This window comes from Salmo salar, chromosome 04, assembly GCF_965601325.2.
Source record: "Salmo salar chromosome 04, fSalSal1, whole genome shotgun sequence".
Lineage (NCBI taxonomy): Eukaryota > Metazoa > Chordata > Actinopteri > Salmoniformes > Salmonidae > Salmo > Salmo salar.
In genome coordinates this window covers 47,818,302-47,834,292 of record NC_138294.1, presented here as the reverse complement: position 1 = coordinate 47,834,292, position 15,991 = coordinate 47,818,302, and the positions used below count along the sequence as shown (strand labels likewise).

General features: G+C 42.0%; 1 protein-coding gene across 4 annotated transcripts in view; it reads right to left on the bottom strand.

Moving 5' to 3' along the window:
* LOC106603118 (spectrin beta chain, non-erythrocytic 1) overlaps positions 1-14,145 on the bottom strand; it is a 97,059-nt gene extending 82,914 nt beyond the window's left edge. For all 4 annotated transcript variants that reach the window (XM_014196369.3, XM_014196370.3, XM_014196373.3 and 1 more), the window contains exon 1: positions 13,533-14,145. The gene's annotated coding sequence lies outside the window, so the exon portion shown is untranslated. The remainder of the gene's footprint in view (positions 1-13,532) is intronic.
* Between the last annotated feature and the right edge of the window lie 1,846 nt (positions 14,146-15,991).

The following is a 15,991-nucleotide window of genomic DNA, read 5'->3' as shown; positions in this document are numbered from 1 at the left end:
GTTAATGCAGCTGGTGGCCACACCAGATACTAACTACTGTAGTGCATCTCCTCCTCATGGACTGCACCAGATTTGCCAGTTCTTGCTGTGAGATGTTACCCCACTCTTCCACCAAGGCACCTGCAAGCTCCCGGACATTTCTGGGGGGGGGGGGAATGGCCCTAGTCCTCACCCTCCGATCCAACAGGTCCCAGACATGCTCAATGGGACAGAGATCCGGGCTCTTCGCTGGCCATAGCAGAATACTGACATTCCTGTCTTGCAGGAAATCACACACAGAATGAGCAGTATGGCTGGTGGCATTGTCATGCTGGAGGGTCATGTCAGGATAAGCCTGCAGGAAGGGTACCACATGAGGGAGGAGGATGTCTTCCCTGTAACACACAGCATTGAGATTGCCTGCAATGACAACAAGCTCAGTCCAATAATGCTGTGACACACCGCCCCAGACCATGACGGAACCTTCACCTCCAAATCAATCCCACTCCAGAATACAGGCCTCGGTGTAACGCTTATTCCTTTGACGTTAAACGCGAATCCAACCATCACCCCTGGTGAGACAAAACCGCGACTCGTCAGTGAAGAGCACTTTGAAAGTACTGTCTGGTCCAGCGACGGTGGGTTTGTGCCCACAGGCAACGTTGTTGATGTCTGGTGAGGACCTGCCTTACAACAGGCCTACAAGCCCTCAGTCCAGCCTCTCTCAGCCTATTGCGGACAGTCTGAGCACTGATGGAGGGATTGTGCATTCCTGGTGTAACTCGGCCGACAGTTGTTGTTCCATCCTGTACTTGTCCCACAGGTGTGACGTTCAGATGTACCAATCCTGTGCAGGTGTTGTTACACGTGGTCTGCCACTGCGAGGACCATCAGCTGTCCATTCTGTCTCCCTGTCTTATGCATCTCACAGTACGGACATTGCAATTTATTGCCCTGGCCACATCTGCAGTCCACATGTCTCCTTGCAGCATGCCTAAGGCACATTCACGCAGATGAGCAGGGACCCTGGGCATCTTCCTTTTGGTGTTTTCCAGAGTCAGTATAAAGGCCTCTTCAGTGTCCTAAGTTTTCATAACTGTGACCTTAATTGCCTACCGTCTGTAAACTGTTAGTGTCTTAATGAACATGCACCTGTGGAACGGTCGTTAAATGTTTATGGTTCATTCAACAACCATGGGAAACAGTGTTTAAACCCTTTACAATGAAGATATTTGGATTTTTACGAATTATCTTTGAAAGACAGGGTCCTGAAAAAGGGTTGAGTTTATTTAACTGTACTAGAATGCTTAAAAGGCAGCAAAAGAAATGTTGGCAAATAAAAATGTAATATTGGTGCATCTCGATAATTACAGCCTTATTCTAAAATGGATGAAATTGTTTTTTCCCCCCTCATCAATCTACACACAATAACCCATAACGCCAAAGCAAAAACAGATTGATACATTTTTGCACATAAAAAAAAAAAAAAACATTTAAATAAGTATTCAGACTCTTTACTTCGCTCTGTTGAAGCACCTTTGGCAGTGATTACAGCCTCGAGTCTTGGGTATGACGCTAACCCTTATTTTACCAGGTATGTTGACTGAGAACACATTCTCATTTACAGCAACGACCTGGGGAATACTTACAGGGGAGAGGAGGGGGGATGAATGAGCCAATTGTAAACTGGGGATGTTTAGGTGACCGTGATGGTATGAGGGCCAGATTGGGAATTTAGCCAGGCCAACGGGATTAACACCCCTACTCTTACAATACACACCTGCATCTGGGGACTCTCTCCCATTCTTCTGACAGTGCTTGAGAGGATCTGCAGAGGTTGCATGGGGAGCATTGCTGTACAGCTATTTTCTGGTCTCTCCACAGATGTTCGATCGGGTTCAAGTCCAGGCTCTGGCTGCGCCACTCAAGGACATTCAGAAACTTGTCCCGAAGCCACTCCTGTGTTGTCTTGGCTGTGTGCTTAGGGTCGTTGTCCTGTTGGAAGGTGAAGCTTCAACCCAGGCTGAGGTCCTGAGCGTTCTGGAGCAGGTTTTCATCAAGGATCTCTGTATTTTGCTCTGTTCATCTTTGCCTCGATCCTGACTAGACTCCCAGTCCCTGCCGCTGAAAAACATCCCCACAGCATGATGCTGCCACCAACATGCTTCACTGTAGGGATGGTGCCAGGTTTCCTCCAGATGTGACACTTGGCATTCAGGCCAAAGAGTTCAATCTTGGTTTCATCAGAACAGAGAATCCATTTTCTCAAGGTCCGAGAGTCTTTTAGGTGCCTCCAAGTGGGCTGTCATGTGCCTTTTATTGGGGAGTGGCTTCTGTCTGGCCACTTAACCATAAAGGCCTGATTGGTGGAGTGCTGCAGAGATGGTTGTCCTTCTGGAAGGTTCTCCAATCTCCACAGAGGAATTCTGTCAGAGTGACCATTAGGTTCTTGGTCACCTCCCTGACTAAGGCCCTTCTCCCCCGATTGTTCAGTTTGGCCGGGAGCCCAGCTCTAGGAAGTGTCTTGGTGGTTCCAAAATTATTCCGTTGAAGAATGATGGAGGAAACTGTTCTTGAGGACCTTCAATGCTGCAGAAATGTTTTGGTACGCTTGTTTAACACTTTTTTCGTTACAACATGATTCCATGTGTTATTTCACACTTTTGATGTCTTCACTATTATTCTACAATGTAGAAAATTGTAGTGTGTAGGTATTTGTTGACGAAATTCGTGCTAATGTTGGGTTGTGGCGCTGGCGCCCAAAAGACTCCCATTCACTCCTTGAAGGAGAGTTCTCATTGTCCTAGAATCACCCATGACATGGGCAACGTTTCCCCATCTCCTCAAAAGTATATCCGCCGTTGCGAATGACTCCACTTGGAGGCAAATCGATCTGCAGGTTGAACATGGTAAGATTGCAGACTACTAAATTGATAGTGCAGTTTGTTAGGCAAGTTTACAGCTAACTAGCTATGTTACATGCTGATATTGTCTTTGGTATTGTGTATAGCTACGTTTGCTAGCTAGCCAGCCAGCCAGCCCACCCAGAGAGAGAGCATTGCGAATTTTGTATTAGACTTGAGCTGCAACAGACTTTCCCCAAAATATTGTTCTCACATATTAATGTTATTTAAACACTGTATATTAAAAAGGAATGAGTGGTTTTGGGTGGATTTTTCCTTCAAGATCAAGGTCCGAATATGCAGAGATAGAAAATAGCATAAAAAAAGGGAATTAGGTTCCATTTATGCACGCTTAACTTGGGTCGGATTCCCCCCCTAGATTTGTTAACAGAATTTCAAATTTTAATCAAACAGAATTTCTGCTATAGAATTGGCTGTAGTTCAATAACCAAAAGCATTGTTTTCCATTAGCGCCAGCAGTTGGCTAATCAGCCGGTTAGACTCATTTTTATCCGCCTACTTGTTCCACTTAATATTAACTAGGTTACTTTTAAATTTTAAAAAAAAGTGTCAATTCGCTAGTCCGTCGAGCCCTCTTCCGTTAGAATGAATGATATGCATCTTCTAGAGCCCGCATCCCAGGCGCAGTGGATGGTTGCAGTCAAATTTCTTTTTGCAAACTCTACAATGACAGGTGCACTACAAATAAACAGCTAAATAACGGTCTCTTGCTAGGTGCGCACTTGAATTAAATGGTAATTACACCACAAAATGAACATTTCTCAGATTTTTTCCAGACCTCATGTGGTCTCCTAAGCATAAGCATGGACCTAGAAAAACAACAAGATTGGATGATTTATTTTAAAAATTAATTGAATTTGGGAAAGAACAAAATGGAATCAGGCAAAAATTAAAGGATTTTATAGGGCCCTACCTAACAATACTTTTTCATTAATTGGGGCTATGTAAAATCCGAAAGATAACACTTAAGACTGATATAACCCTTATATTGTTTCAATATAACCTTTCATTTCTTTTCCATGATAATGTGAGCTATTTACTTCATTTTTCTGTTTTAATCAAATAAAAAAATGTGAACAAACATCAGCGGCAATTCATATTGTGTAGTAAAACTGTAAATATGACTTTAATCTCAAGAGAAGACAGGTTAAATGTAAAAAGGTCCCTTAAAAAACAGCCCTGGGCCCATATCCACAAAGTGTCTCAAAATAGGAGTGCTGATCTAGGATCAGTTTGATATTTTAGACCATAATGAATACGATTATATGGACAGATGTGGACCTGATCCTAGTCCAGCACTCCTAAGCTGAGATGCTTTATGGATCGGGCCCAGATAATATAGGCCAAGACGATATCCAAAATGTTCAGTCATTTAAAATTGTAAAGGCATGTCTTTCTAGACAAAACAACACATTTTTCCAACCTGGGAGGTAAACAAGATAATTATTCAATCATTTCGCTGTGTATTTCAGATGGAATCAAGTCATTAGAATGTTCCAGAGGCCACCAAAATAGAGTGCATTTTCTGTTTGGCTGGCTACTCCATGTACTTGTGGAAAACACTGCTAAATAGATTTACTTCAAATTTAAAAAGGTGTCATGTCATAGGTGACACCCCATTGTTTCAGCCAAATCGGTGAATCTTAATTCAGAGCAGATGGTTGAGTTTTTGGAAAACGTGGTCACATCAACTGAGGTAGATTTTCCCAAAATTCAGTTACCAAGCTTTGCATCGGTTTATTTAAAATGTTCAGTGTAAATTGTTACAGGGCTCTACGCTTACCTTTTTTTTTTTAAACAAGGAACACGTGCGCCTAAGTTGAAAAAATGTTGGCGCACACAAAATAGAGGTATTAATGCTAGAATCCTTAAAAATGGTCGCACTGTAGAGACCCGAGTTAAAAGTAGTCATTGTGCATAGTTCTATGGTTTGTTACACTTTGAAATCAAGTTTTTTTTGATTGGCATACATTTTAAGTGAAAAACCTGAGTCCGTTAACGTGGAATTGCCCAGAGGACAATTTATTGAAGCACTCACTATAAAACAGCCCAGCAATTCAAATACTCCATACAAAACCCAGACAATGAGGAGATCACTCTGTCCTCAAGTATCTTACGCATGCAGGTAGACCATGGCATTCATTTTGGTCCATCTCAATGTTTCAATTAGCTGTGTGGACTAATGACAACACATTGGAACTTTCATATTCAACCTTGTAAAAGAAAATGTTTTTTTTTTTTTAAGTGAATATTGAGATGTCATAACATTAATCTCCATTGGGCAGATCAAATGATTCCTGCTGAAGAGGCTGAGAGCAATACTGAAATATGTTGTACAACCACCAAAAAAAAAGAATGGGCAGAAACAGAAAGATTAAAAAAACTGAAGGCTATGTGCCTTTTATCTCAATGGCAGAATAAAGTTTAAATGAGTTGTTGCATCAGGACCTGCACATCTGATAAGAACAATAACACTGTTAGTGATAATGGCATGACTTAGCTTAACTGACATGGATGACTGCAGCACAATGATCACTGAGTGGCCGGAGTTGAAACAAGCTTGTATGGGAGGGATTCTGAGCATCAGCACTATGGGGGGCCCCACAGTCGCATTCCCCAGCCTCCAGAACTTGCGCTCTCCAACCATCCATCCATTCCTCATCCACCTAGGATAGACAACTGAGGACACTCGCTAACCCGTCCAATAGTCTATCCATAGATTTGAAGTAGTCTATACTAGAGGCCGACCGATTATGCTTTTTCAACGCCGATACCGATTATTGGGAGGACCAACAACAAAAAAAGCCGATAGGAATATATAAAATCGGTAATGACAATTACAACAATACTGAATGAACACTTATTTTAACTTAATATAATACATAAATAAAATCAATTTAGTCTCAAATAATGAAACTTTCAATTTGGTTTAAATAATGCAAAAACACAGTGGAGAAGAAAGTAAAAGTGCAATATGTGCCACGTAAAAAAGCTAACGTTTAAGTTCCTTGCTCAGAACATGAGAACATATGAAAGCTGGTGGTTCCTTTTAACATGAGTCTTCAATATTCCCAGGTAAGAAGTTTTAGGTTGTAGTTATTATAGGAATCTCTCTATACCATTTGCATTTCATATACCTTTGACTATTGGATGTTTTTATAGGCACTATAGTATTGCCAGCCTAATCTCGGGAGTTGAAAGGCTTGAAGTCATAAACAGCGCTGTGCTTCAAGCATTGCGAAGAGCTGCTGGCAAACACAGGAAAGTGCTGTTTGGATGAATACTTACGAGCCTGCTGCTGCCTACCACCACTCAGTCAGACTGCTCTATCAAATATCCAATCATAGACTTAATTATAATAACACAGAAATACGAGCCTTAGGTCATTAATATGGTCAAATCCGGAAACTATCATTTCAAAAACAAAACGTTTATTTTTTCAGTGTAATACGGAACCGTTCCGTATTTTATCGAACGGGTGGCAACCCTAAGTCTAAATATTGCTGTTACATTGCACAACCTTCAATGTTATGTCAATTACGTAAAATTAATTACGGTCTTTGTTAGGAAGAAATGGTCTTCACACAGTTCGCAACGAGCCAGGCGGCTCAAACTACTGCATATACCCTGACTCTGCTTGCACTGAACGCAAGAGAAGTGACAATTTCCCTAGTTAATATTGCCTGCTAACATGAATTTCTTTTAACTAAATATGCTGATTTAAAAAATATATACTTGTGTATTGATTTTAAGAAAGGCATTGATGTTTATGGTTAGGTCCATTGGTGCAACGATTGTACTTTTTTTTGTGAATGCGCTTTTGTTAAATCATCACCCATTTGGCGAAGTAGGCTGTGATTCGATGATAAATTAACAGGCACCACATTGATTATATGCAACGCAGGACAAGCTAGTTAAACTAGTAATATCAACCATGTGTCGTTAACTAGCATTATGTTAAGATTGATTGTTTTTTTATAAAGATAAGTTTAATGCTAGCTAGCAACTTACCTTGGCTCCTTGCTGCACTCGCGTAACAGGTGGTCAGCCTGCCACACAGTCTCCTCGTGGATTGCAATGTAGTCGGCCATGCCGATTAATAGGTCAACCTTTCGTCAATACCCCTCTCAACAGCATATACTGTACATGTAAAGGATAAACAGGTTCCCAACAGCATGACTAATAGCCTACGTCCAAGGCGGTAATACATTCAAACATGCAAATAAAATAATCAGCAATTTGGCTGATGCACCATGCCAACGTCTACATTTCACAAATCCTGTTGATTAACACACCAGTACACCAATGGCTGGACTACATCCATCTAGAGCTCGCAATACTGTACTCATAAAAATGTTAGTGGAAAACAGTGGGTCTGTCTAGGCTGGGGGAGCCCAAGGGTGGGTATGGTTTTGAAAGATATAAGACAGCTTTGCGATAGGATCGTTTTTGTCATTGGCCCAGAAAAGGTTCTCCGTAAGTGGTCATTCAGTCATAATCAGTGGCGATTTTACCATGTAAATCTTGATGGGGCAAACGTAACAATTTCTTCAGATGCATGCCAGCAAAGCCACTACACAACACCAAACAATACATTAATTGAACTATAATGGTGGCAAACGGTGCCCACATAAAGCTGTCCCAACATCAGAGCTTTGTTTTCAGCACCATAGAGTGAATCCTTACCACTGCTACACCTGGCTATCAGTGGAGCCTTGTCTGGCAGCGAAACAGTTCATTCAGCCTCATTTACTGCCTTTTTAAAAACCATAGCTGACTTGCTTAAATAACTATGGCTTCTACTGAATTCCTTGTGGATTTGTGTAACTCGATAAAAACCGCATCCTTCAATAATAACGATTGCTGACATGAGAAGCACAAACTACGACATAAGGGAACGATGAGGGGATCTGAGGCAAGCAGTAATTTCGAATAAGACATTAATGAGCGAGCTAAGACGGACGTAGTCAATATAACTATTTGTTCAGCACTTTGAAATGTACAGCGACAGAATTCAGAACATTTGCGGATTCTTACAGTATTCTCCCTGTACACCAAGTTAGAAACGTATGATAAATAACTGGGGCATATAAGGAGACAATGAAAGCTTTTACAATATTCAATGATTACATTAATCCAAGACTGCCTACAGGCTACATGTGCACCACCAAGTCAGAATAGAAGGCAAAATTAAGAGGTGCAAATAGACCAAATTATCAGGGTGAGGCACATGGGCTACTAACAGCTTACTACACAACAGACACTTAGTATTACTTAGCAACAGTATACATAGATCCCTGGCATATTACGTCATTTATACAGCAGCATACAAGACATAAGCCTATTTCAGCACTGTTATACTTGAACAGGAAGGTGGCATGGCGGTTCTTCTTGTGTGCAAACTTTGTCATCAAAGTCTGGCATTCTATGGATTTATGGTGCTTTCAAGACAACTGGGAACTCAGAAAAAAACTAAGTCGAATCATGACGTCAGCAATCGTCAGGTCGGAAAGTCAGAGCTCTAGAAAGAGGCCAGAGTTCCTGACTTGGAATTCTGAGTTGGATGACCGTTCAAAATGTATTTTCCCCAGTCGGAGCTCATTTTTCCCCTTAGTTCCCAGTTGTCTTGAACGCACCGAAGTCGGAGATTTCCCAGTTCTGAGTTCTCAGTTGTTTTGAACCCAGCAGAAGTCATGCTGGATTGACAGCATGGCCAATGTATTCAACATTTTCTGGCCCATGGTGTGTGAGTGTGAATGTTTATCCTTTTAAGCTTGGAAAATAGACCCTTTCAGACAGACATTTTAAATCCTTAAACCCAGACTTGGACCAAACACCCTCCACCGAATAGCAAGCAGGGAAAGCAAAATAGTGATTGCAGTTAACCACTGATTCCTTCCAAACCACTCATTGGTGAATTTGCGATTTCCAACTTGTTGCGTAATGCTTATGTCCAATGGCCGATGCGCACCGATACATTTAATCTATAATTTCCTCTTAAAATTGTCACTCCCGAGTGGTGCAGCGGTCTAAGGCACTGCATCTCAGTGCAAGTGACGTCACTACAGTCCCTGGTTCTAATCCAGGCTGGATCACATCCAGCCGTGATCGGGAGTCCCATGGGGTGGAGCACAATTGGCCCAGCGTCTGGGTTTGGCCGGGGTAGGCTGTCATTGTAAATAAGAATTTGTTTTTAACTGACTTGCTTAGTTAAATAAAGGTTAAATCAAAATATATTCATATGAAGGATTGAAAAGGATTTGCCAGTAGATTGTCAATGTTATTCATGATGATGACTGCTTGTCTAGCTAGCTAGGATTTTGAAAGTATGATGTTGACATGATCAGTCCAATCAAAGCTACGGTAGATAAGGTGATTTGACATCATTTGAGCCTTCTTGAATGGGCACTTCTAATATAAATCTATGGCAACAACCAACGGGGCTTGAACTGCCTAGCTCTCCCTGAAGATTCTGCAGTGACATAGTGTCCCCATGAATGACAGAACACTGAGCCAAACACAGTGCAACAAGAGAAAACTACCAACGCCTATGCTCTGTGCTTTCGCTGGCTGCCCCTCCACCACAGAAAGCGCTGAGCTGAAACGCCTGCATTTTGCAGCTGCCTTACTCAAGAGACCATTTATTAACTGAAGGATTTTTATTTTATTACATTTTTTGCAAACTGATATGTAACACCAATTAATGCCAAAATGACATGCAAAAATAGGCCAGTTATAATATAGTACCAGTCAAAGTTCCGACACCTACTCATTGAAGGTTTTTTGTACTATTTTCCACATTGTAGAATAATAGTGAAGACATCAAAAATATGAAATAACACATATGGAATCATGTAGTAACCAAAAAAGTGATAAATCAAAATACATTTTATATTTGAGATTCTTCAAAGTAGCCACCCTTTGCCTTGATGACAGCTTTGCACACTCTTGGCGTTCTCTCAACCAGCTTCATGAGGTAGTCAGTCACCTGGAATGTATTTCAATGAACAGGTGTGCCTTGTTAAAAAGTTAATTTGTGGTATTTCTTTCCTACTTAATGCTTTTGAGCCAATCAGTTGTGGTGTGACAAGGTAGGGGTAGTATACAGAAGATAGCCCTATTTGGTAAAAGACCAAGTCCATATTATTGCAAGAACAGCTCAGCAAATAGTAATGACAGTCCATCATTACTTTAAGACAGGAAGGTCAGTCAATTCAGAAAATGTAAAGAACTTTAAAAGGTTCTTCAAGTGCAGTTGCAAAAACCATCAAGTGCTATGATGAAACTGTCTCTCATGAGGACCGCCACAGGAGAGGTAGACCCAGAGTTACCTCTGCTGCAGAGGATAAGTTCAATAGAGTTACCAGCCTCAAAAATTGCAGCCCAAATAAATGCTTCACAGAGTTCAAGTAACAGACACATCTCAACATCAACTGTTCAGAGGAGACTGCGTGAATCAGGCCTTCATGGTCAAATTGCTGCAAAGAAACCACTACTAAAGGACACCAATAAGAAGAAGAGACTTGCTTGGGCCAAGAAACACGATCAATGGACATTAGACTGGTGGAAATCTGTCCTTAAGTCTGATTAATCCAAATTAGATTTTTCATTTCAACCGCTGTGTCTTTGTGAGAGGCAGAGTAGGTGAACGGATGTCCTCCGCATGTATAGTTCCCACCGTGAAGCATGGAGGTGGTGTGATGGTGCTTTGCTGGTGACACCGTTTGTGATTTATTTAGAATTCAAGGCACACAACCAGCATGGCCACCACAGCATTCTGCAGTGATACACCATCCCATCTGGTTTGCGCTTAGTGGGACTATCATTTGTTTTTCAACAGGACAATGACACAACACACTTCCAGGCTGTGTAAGGGCTATTTGACCAGGGAGTAGATTGATGGGGTGCTGCATCAGATGACTTGGCCTCCACAATCACCCAACCTCAATCCAATTGAGATGGTTTGGGATGAGTTGTAACGCAGAGTGAAGGAAAAGCAGCCAACAAGTGCTCAGCATGAGGGAACTCCTTCAAGACTGTTGGAAAAGCATTCCAGGTGAAGCTGGTTGAGAGAATGCCAAGAGTGTGCAAAGCTGTCATTAAGGCAAAGGGTGGCTACTTTGAAGAAACTCAAATAACACTTTTTTGGTTACTACATGATTCCATATGTGTTATCTCATCGTTTTGATGTCGTAACTATTATTCTACAATGTAGAAAATAGTAAAAATAAATAGAAACCCTTGAATGAGTAGGTGTGTCCAAAGTTTTGACTGGTACTTATACTGTATATACACACCACCATTCAAAAGTTTGCAGTCACTTAGAAATGTCCTTGTTTTTGAAAGAAAACCATATTTTTTGTCTATTAAAATATCAAATTGATCAGAAGTACAGGGTAGACATTGCTAATGTTGTAAATGACTATTGTAGCTGGAAATGGCTGATTTTTAATGGAATATCAACATAAGCGTACAGAGGCCCATTATCAGCAACCATCACTCATGTGTTCCAATGGCACATTGTGTTAGCTAATCCAAGTTTAGCATTTTAAAAGGCTAATTGATCATTAGAAAACCCTTTTGCAATTATGTTAGCACAGCTGAAAACTGTTGTTCTGATTAAAGCAGCAATAAAACTGGCCTTCTTTAGACGTTGAGTATCTGGAGCATCAGCATTTGTTGGTTTGATTACAGGCTCAAAAAAGGCCAGAAACACCAGTCTCAACGTCAACAGTGAGGAGGCGACTCCAGGATGCTGACCTTCTAGGCAGAGTTGCAAAGAAAAAGCCATATCTCAGACTGGCAAATAAAAAGAAAAGATTAAGATGGGCAAAAGAACACATACACTGGACAGAGGAACTCTGCCTAGAAGGCCAGCATCCCGGAGTTGCCTCCTCACTGTTGACATTGAGACTGGTGTTTTGCAGGTACTATTTAATGAAGCTGCCAGTTAGGACTTGAGGCATCTGTTTCTCAAATTAGACACTAATGTACTTGTCCTCATGCTCAGTTGTGCACCGGGGCCTCCCACTCCCCTTTCTATTCTGGTTAGAGACAGTTTGCGCTGTTCTGTGATGGATGTAGTACACAGCGTTGTACCAGATCTTCAGTTTCTTGCCAATTTCTCACATGGAATAGCCTTCATTTCTCAGAACAAGAATAGACTGACGAGTTTCAGAAGAAAGTTCTTTGTTTCTGGACATTTTGAACCTGTAATCGAACCCACAAATGCTGATGCTCCAGATACTCAACTAGTCTAAAGAAGGCCAGTTTTATTGCTTCTTTAATCAGAACAACAGTTTTCAGCTGTGCTAACATAATTGCAAAAGGGTTCTCTAATGATCAATTAGCCTTTTAAAATGATAAACTTGGATTAGCTAACACAACGTGCCATTGGAACACAGGAGTGATGGTTGCTGATAATGGGCCTCTGTACGCTTATGTAGATATTCCATTAAAAATCAGTTGTTTCTAGGTACAAACGTCATTTAAAACATTAACAATGTCTACACTGTATTTCTGATCAATGTTATGTTATTTCAATGGACAAAGAATGTGCTTTTCTTTCAAAAACAAGGACATTGTTAAGTGACCCCAAACTTTTGAACGAGAGAGAGAGAGATATATATATATATATACACACACCCTAAAGGGCTCAAAACCTGCCCTGAATGACAGGTCTCCACTGGTCATAATCATACCTCAAATGGTGACTAAACCGTAGCTGACAAAACACAGGTTTAGTTTCCTACTAAATCAAATACAATGTGGTGTTTTCATCTAAGTTATCTACACTGATCCTCCTCGTACAGGCCACACAGGCTCTGTCCAGGAAGAAAGAAAAAGAAAAACACTTGAAGGAGGTGGACATCAATAAACCACTTAGCTAGCTATGCATTACAGATATGATCTTAAAACAGGCCAGGCATCTTAAAATATAACGTCTGTAGTTTATATCCAACAGGCAATTAACATTACAATGGTGAGCAAGCAGCGGATGATGCTGGCTACCTCCGTGTCCCCAGAGAAGAATGATCGTGTTGTTTCCTCGGTCTCATCATGAGACAGCGCAACAGCCAGGTTCACCCATAGCTACGATGACATATCAAAACTCCTATGAAGCTCTCCCAGCAGAACATTTACAAAACTGTGCAAACAAACATTTGATGAAGATGCATAATATCATTTCAGTCGGGTATGCATACACAATTTATTGAGAGCGAGATACCTTGCCCAACGCTAATGTCATGTTCAATGGGACTTGGGATCTAGTCACACAGCGCCTGGGTGGACAACATGGTCAGATTGGATGGCTGGCAGACTCGACAGAGAAGACGAGGGGCGCTATCAAGCTAGTAGCTAACTGGCGAACATCGACTCAAACAAAGGCAACACAGCATGGCGAGGTAGCCAATAGAATATACATGAATAGCCAAGTTGAGAGCAAATGCTTTATTCATGTACGGCTCATATTTTTTTTAGACAATGATTGATCGATTTTAAAATGACAAAGGGTACCCCCAATAACATCTTTACCTGAATATTAGAATTAGCCCACGTTTGCTAGCTAGCTGGTTCTGGTTGGTGGAGGTGATGCTGTGTTGGAGAGAGAGAGAAAAGCACGCTTACCCGTTCTCGTGGTTTATCTTCGTTGGTGGTTGGCTCTCGATATTTTTACCGCGTCACTGATCAAATATAAAACTAACATAAAGAGTATCTGGTTACTGGCATTAGTGACTTAATTCAATGCCTCTGTTTAAAATTCCAGTTGGCAGCGTATTTCTGTTAAATCCGCATCCTTGAATCAGATCTTTTCACGCTGCTTGTGCAGCACGGCGTGATACGGAACATAAGCAGACCTCTACATTTGACAGAGTAAAGGGAAAGCAATGGTGGTAGGCTACTCGCACGGATATACCAAATCGTTTATAAGTGAGCATCTGAGAGATGTCCGCAGTTTCCTAGATAACCTCCGACGGTCGTCCCCGAATTCCGTTCGTTCAACAGGGAGAAAGAAAGAATGAATGATACGGGGGCGGCGACGGGGGGGACTGAGAACGCTCAGTCAATCACATTCATACCGCGGAGACACGCAAAGCCTCCAGAGTGGTGCTGTCCCTGGTTCAGAATTCCAGCCTGATTCCAACCCAACAATTCCCGTGTATTAGTCGAAATATTGGGCTCCTTTGTGGACCCCATGCATACACGGTATCCTTTCTGCAAATGTGAACAGAGAAACGTTTTTTTTTTGTGTGGGGGCGGATGAATATTGTACATCGTGTGTAATGAGTCAGGTAGGCCTATACCAGTGGCTAAATTGATCAAATTACTTATTTGAATCACGTGTTGGAACTATCCCAAAACGTGTCATTCTGACGCGTCTACATCGATATGATCCTCCTGGCAAATCGATTATTTCTTTTTTAAATCGGACCATAGGCTATTTATCGATTCTTCCATCCTCCATAGAAATAGCAACGGATCAATATAGTCTGATTACAGCGGCACACTCCCCAATAGTGTGTGAATGTACAGTAGCCTAAACACAAACCTGTTGCCCTCGAAGGCCTATGCATTTCAGTAAAACACTCATGCTGCAATGCATATATATATATTTTCCAGTTGAGTTTATTTGCACAGGGAAACAATCACACAGACCAAAAGCTGTCAGACAGGAGTCTGTATGCAGGATGAGGCAGGATAGTCACTGTATTTAACTCAAAACATGAGCATCCACCTTTATGGTATAGTCTTAAAATGACTGCAAACAGAGAGGGGCAGAACTTGCTCCATTTATACAGTGAAAGTTATAAGAAATGTTACACCTATGTTTTTGACAAATAGACTAGGAACACATTATAATGACTAGTAGGAAGCAGAGCACACCTACATTACAGATGAGTGTGTTTATCAGTGTAGCCAAAATGGTCTAAACAAAACAATGATCAAACTCTTCTCTATTGTCCGTGTGTGTTGCTATGTTGGTCACTGTGCCCCCCATGCACTCTATATGTCTGCGTCTGTCCCACATTTATCCGTTCTATGAGCCATATAGTGCAGTGATTAGGAGATGAGAGATGGCTCAAACGGTTGTCTGTTGGTGTGTGTGTCGTGCTCGACGGGGGGGCTGGGGGGGGGGCTGAAATCTGACGGGGTGGTGAAGAGTCAAATCTACCAGTCGGTCCAGGGGAAGTCCTCCGGACGAGACATTTACCATCTGGACTCTCCCTTCACATTAACGGTTCTGATACCGAGTCAGAGAGAGTGACCCAGTCCACTCATCTATCTGAAGTGGGAATAGGTGTGTGTGGGTGTGTGTCGCAAATTATGTTTAACAAACTGTCTGTATCTCTGCCTTGGGAACTTGGGAATGGCCCACTCCAGTTTGGACACCCATGCTGTTCTACCTCCAAACTTTCTTTGGCTCCCTCTTCATCTCTCTTTCACTCTGTGTTTCTCTCTCTCTATATGTGCTATAGACTGAAACAGACCAGAGCATTTTACCAGTGTTCAATAGAGCATCGCATCCCCCCAGAGCCCCTCCATTCCATTCCCGCTCCTGTCCCGCCCCTACCTGGTCCCCCCTTTTAAACAGACGGACAATCCACAATCCACTGTGACAAAGGGAAAGAGCTGAGTGCAGGATATCAGGGTGCTACTGGCAGCCAGACTCTGGCCAGCACAGTGCTTACACAGGGGTGCTTTCTGCAGATTGCAGCAGTTTGCGCTAAACCCCCCTCTGCCCACTCACTATGGACAGGACCTAGAGGGGGAGTGGGAGGAGGGCATCACAAGTGTGAGGGATGGTGTGGGGTCGGGGTAGTCAAAATCAGTCATATTTGTTTGTTACTTTGACGGTCTGTTTTACACACCATTTTTGATGTTGTTGTCCATGGTTTGCTCTCATAATGAGTGCGTCTGTCTTTGTGAGTATGTGTGTTTGCAGTTGATAATCCCATCCTCAGCCAGGGCATGTGATACATGCGACTCCATTACGGGGCCCACCACCCTGCTACCATTGCTGTGGGCCTGACTGCTGTAGCTAACCCCAGGGGAGAGGGGAAAGGGGAGGAGATGGATGTATATAG